Below are 5,542 nucleotides of genomic sequence, written 5' to 3'. Positions count from 1 at the left end.
TATATTAAATTTCTGTAAGTTTCCAAAAATTAAATCCACCAAGGCTTCTTTAATGTAGGACACAATATAAGCATTTCCGGATATATTCGATCGTAATATCAAGTTTTAATATTACTCGTTGAATTGAATTCTACCATTGATAAAGAAGGTTCTAGTAAAATACATTTTGAATCAGTGTGTTTTGAGCATAAAATACACATTCCACAAATAACACTTTAATAACAGAACATTGACTAAAAGGGAGCGAAACAGAAAACACATAAATACTTATGTTACTTTTACGTTCAAAATATAACTATTTCTTCCACTCAAATGGTTGAAAATCTACCGGAGATGAGTAATTTTACCGCAAAAACGAAGTTTTGCCAAGATTCGATAAAGATGGCAAGGAAGGGTCAGTTTATGAGCAGGTCCGCCCATAGATGGTCAACTGGATGACGTCATTTCCTTTCAGTGAGGGTTTTAGAAAACATCTTATCAAAAAAGCTTTTACAGTTCCCTTAGAACACAAATAAAAAACAGCATCTTTATGTTATTTTACATTTGTGTTTATCCAAACAACTGTCATATTTTCAGATTTTTTCTTTAAGAAACTGGTCTGAATTGGGTCTTATTTTTGAGGATACTAGCAAATATTATGAATACTATGAACGTTTGTAAACAGAGTATTTAATGTTACTAGGTATGTTAACTTAGTGTTTTTGAACATAACTCCTTAAATAAGCAGACAATTTTAAAAACTTGCCGTGTACATTCGTTACCTTCGTTAATTATTTAATGAAAACTTTCACATATTTTTTACTTAAACTTAAAGTACTTAAACTATAAATACAAAATAAAAACATTCTTGACGTCGCAACGTACAGGATGAAAAGTAACAATTAAAAGGAAAATTTATTAATTCAAATAATATACTGTTTTTAAATCCACACAATTTTTATAACTATGATTAAAAAAATAACGATGGAAAAAAGGGTTATTTTGTACCGCATGAGCGATGATTAACGCACCCCTCCTCCCTTTATAATATGGAATGCGTGCAGACTGTGTTACGAATTCAAGTGCTATGTAAACCTTTCTTTGCTTCACTTTGTAGTCCGAAATTGTTGTATTAAAACGTGGGGTAATTTCCGTATTCGATTGGCTTAATTCAGTTTTTCACAAAACTACTATTTTACAGTGAAATATTTGTTCATTACTGTAATGTATTTAGTTTTAAATAACCATCAAAACAAAATGTTTCATTAAGTTTGTAACGATATTTTTGATAAAGTATTTTTGTTTGAAATAAAATATGCAATAATTTACATTGATAAAACTAATAATAAGTTATATTACAAAGTGATTTTATCTCCCCATAGGATAAAATACCTTAGTGATCCTAAACTTTGGAAACTTTTAAACTAATAATATATTTTTATTCAATATTCAATCAAAACTGATATATTACATCAGTTATTGTCTACTGTAAAGCAATGTGTAAGTAAATTTCGGACGGACACAAATCACAGATTTAAATATTAAAAACTATAAAAGAATTAACGGGGTTGTTTCCCATTATTTTAATTAGACAAAATATGATGGACTATTGTATGACGTCGACCACAAATGGATATCTGGTCAGGGTAAGCCACGTAATGGGAACCAAGGGACGTTTGTTGTGATCAGACGTACAGAGGGGAAGACGACGATTTTTACGGAAAAATAATCAATTTATCTGCTGTTTTATCTTCCACCCTTATGTCTGGATGTTGTCATCCCTTGGTCTGTGGTCATTTCGATACCATCAAATTATTATCAGTTTTGCTGATATTAATGCCTTTCCCTTTGTATCATGAAATCAAATTGTGGATGATAAATAGAGCTTCTTCTATATTGGGTGTATAATTTAATAATATATCGGACGCCTAACAAGTAAAACGTATTTAAAACGTAAAAAAAAATAAATCCTTCGAGCCGGATTTGAACCAGCGACCTATGGATATCAGCTGTTCTGCCTCTACAGTCCACCGCTCTACCAACTGAGCTATCGAAGGAGCTGACATTGCAGAGATTGAATGATTTATATAAGACAGTAGATATGCTGATGGCAGAAATAGAGTGGGTGACCTCTAAATAACTACTTGAGGATGCATGTTTATTTGTGTTAAACAAGAAGATATGAAGGTTTTCTGACTGCTGATAAGAGGCTTTTAATCCCTTTAAGCTCTAAAAGACGGATTGCTTGATGTGAAACAAGAATATAATCTTACAATGGTTGCTGTGAGACATTTCTTAAGCTATTCAGTATTCAAGCCTGTGAAACAAAGATGTGGAAGGTTTCCGATTCTTTTCAAACTATAATTTTTCGATGTAAACGACTATAACGGATTTCATCCGACGTCTGTTTGAAATGTTTTTGATCCAATGAGCTAATAGGAGATTTCTTGTAGAGTAGGCCTTCGCTTCTACGAAATGTAGAGACGTAAAAAGTAATACGCAAAACTTTAAACGTAGTCTTAATACGTAAAACACGACTGTGGTAGGCAAGTCTAGGAATTTTTTGATAATGGTGGTGCAGACTCAACATTCATCACTAAATTCATTGTATACTGTTGTGTTACAATCAATGCTCGCCTCTTTCCTAATTTGTTATAATATATTAGATTTTCCTCTTTGGCAATAGTAGGCCTAAACCTATTTTTTGATGGATCGAAAAGATGTAAGGTCTGAATTAAAATTGCACACAAAGTATTTTCCTTCGTTTCACAGTCTATAAACGAGGAAAAATTTAAATAATTCAACATTAACAAAGTGTCAGCATCAATCACATAACATTTAGTTAATACCTAGGGAAATTTAATTAAATTAAGACAAGACGTTACAGCCCAGCACGCCATTTAGATGACAAAGCAGCCTTTGTAAAATTAAAACATTTGCAATTTTTTCTTTCAATCAAAACTTTTTTAGTGACTATAGGACCTCACCGACACGTTTATTAACTTTAAAAAGGCTATGTTGTGGTTAATTATGATTAAATGCACTTAAACGCTCGAACTTCAAGGAATTTATTGTTTAAATTGATCTCGAATAGTATAAGGTCACATATTTGAAGATTTCTAATGCTAAGAGGAGCAAAATTATTGTTTTCAAACGCAATATTGTCTCTGTAACGTCACAACTCTAGTCCCAAAGTTACTCACCGAATGACAGGGCTGTTCCCTAAAGTGATCATACTGTTGATGTCGGGAGCGTGCGGCCGTGAAATATGATGATCCCGGGACACTCGGACAGCCGCCGAGGGGATGTTAAAAGCGTCTTTTTAGAATCCAGAGTGAATGAGAAGTGGATACTAGGGTGACAATCGTGTTAGTCGACTCGCCGAGAACAGAATGGCTTTGAATGAAGATTGATCACGTTTGGTCAGATCACCCCACTGGTCACTAGAATATTGGGGGTGTTCCATAACTGGGAAACGTTGAAATAATCTGAAAATAGTACGTGCTTATAACTCTTGGTTTAGATTCGTGGTTTTAGGAACTTGTGATCTCAAAGATTCTTAAAAAAATCCAACTGATTGCGGTGCAAAGTTCCCAAATTATTTTTTTATAATATTACGGTCATACTTGAAGAGGCTACTGGAATATTGCGGGAGGGGGTCTCATTAACCTACAGTTTTGTTCAATTTTCAAAATCAAGAGACTTGCGAAGAGTGTTAACGTTGCGTTATTTAAACAAATTGTAATTAGTTACAATACAAATGTTTGTATACTATTACGACTGTATTCCTTGGATAACATCCTATGTTAAACGGTGGTGTTGGTCAGGACTACAAACATATCTAAGTATTTGTTTAGACAATTGAACACCGTATATGCTAATTATCTTAATAATAGACGAGGTGTTAGCCCGTCCAACGTACGGGAATTTAGTAGTCAGTTAAAACCGTGTACAATTCAGATCAGCTAGTTTACACATATAAAGACGAAGTTTCTTGCAAATTTAATGTGAAAAATCATCTTGTAAACAAATGTTGTGTGACCAAATATGTTTTTATTCCAATATGCATTTTAAATGCGATAATTTTACAATAAAACAGCAATTCTGCAATGTTTACGATGTGAAAAGCGTTGAAGTGAGATTTGCAGCCGATTCGCACAGACGCACACTGATTATAAATAGCCTACAGTAGAGAGAGTAATAGTCAATTGAGAAGTGTATAGACCTAGTCAACGATACCACCTTCCATAGCATACCTGCCTCTTCCATAATTATTATCACTACAATACAACTACTATACACAATTTCCAGTCGATCTGAATAGAAACGGCCAAAAATAAAACGATAATATCCAATAAAATTCACAGTACACATAAATCGTCACACCTATCCTTTTATATCAATTTCACTGCATTAATTGCTAAATAAATAAGTGTAAACAAAGAAAAGTAAAAACAATAACAGTTTGTTTTCAATCAGCTGTTTGGTTCAAATAACATTCATTTGAAAAAAGAACTGGTCACATGTAACAGGAATATAAAAAATAAACACTCTAGTAAAGCTAATGACTTAATTGTCAATGTTTATTATCCATACCGTTATCAGTTCTATCCTTCATAATTACCCACCCTCATTGAATAAATGTACATCGTAATTTCCCATATTAGTTAATTTAAACTACTGTACAATATATTCATAGTTAAAATAAAAGTGATATTTTCACGTTGGGGATCGCTGATATAGGCACCCCCCAAACGTAACCACAACTGAACACGATTTCATAAAAGGATGGGTTGTCTAATTGCAGTATCCTAGGTCAATGTTGACGTTGTGTTCAATCTATGTCATCCACCTGTTTATCTTTGTATAAAACCCGGCTGAGGTTGTGCTGGTATTTTAAAATCGTGATTCCTGATTATTCTTGATCTTATTTTTATGACATCAATATTTCCGGGCCTAATCCAAACAAAGTTAAAACAGACAAACATTAATTGTAAACAAAAAGCTACCATGAAGAATTAAAACATGTAAACATTTTTATTTTTCTATTCTTTCCTTAAAAAGTGGAGCAGTAAAATAATTTGCATTCATCCTTTTTTATTAAGACTCGTGTACAGAGCCTCGATTTGTACTGTGGTTTAATTAATTTTGATCTAAATTATTTTAAACTGTGGTCTAATTATCTCTACTAATCGTACTTATTTCCTATAATCAATGACAAAATAAGAGTAAATAAAATAACCTCATAGTTCCATAGTTTATATTTAACCAGCTGTTAGTTAAAACAAATTATATTGCTCTAAACAAATCGAAGATTACAAAGATTGCTTTAAAAAATAATTTGAACATCCTAGTATTTTACTATGTATAATTTAATTAATCTGTCATCCTCTTACAGAAGAATTGATCGTATCAATGATTAGCATTACACATAGTAAATAAGTCAACCCTAAGTATGTCTTTACATTTTTATCCAAATGCTGAATTTGTGACACAAAAGCTGAATGTTTACAGCTGTTATGTTAAGCAAATTATTTTATGCCAAAAGCTAGTTTAGAATCTT

General features: G+C 32.3%; 1 non-coding gene across 1 annotated transcript; it reads right to left on the bottom strand.

Moving 5' to 3' along the window:
- Positions 1-1,947: 1,947 nt before the first annotated feature.
- On the bottom strand, positions 1,948-2,036 carry Trnay-gua (transfer RNA tyrosine (anticodon GUA)). Its single transcript is given in 2 exon segments — positions 1,948-1,983; positions 2,000-2,036. It is a non-coding gene; the product is annotated as a tRNA-Tyr (tRNA).
- Positions 2,037-5,542: the final 3,506 nt, after the last annotated feature.

The sequence above is a fragment of the Macrosteles quadrilineatus genome, unplaced genomic scaffold, assembly GCF_028750875.1.
Source record: "Macrosteles quadrilineatus isolate MER2022 unplaced genomic scaffold, UCM_ALF_1.0 Scaffold_4__1_contigs__length_99947679, whole genome shotgun sequence".
Classification (NCBI taxonomy): Eukaryota; Metazoa; Arthropoda; class Insecta; order Hemiptera; family Cicadellidae; genus Macrosteles; species Macrosteles quadrilineatus.
The sequence above is the reverse complement of the archived record's forward strand: the minus strand, read 5'-3'. Positions and strand labels throughout refer to the sequence as shown.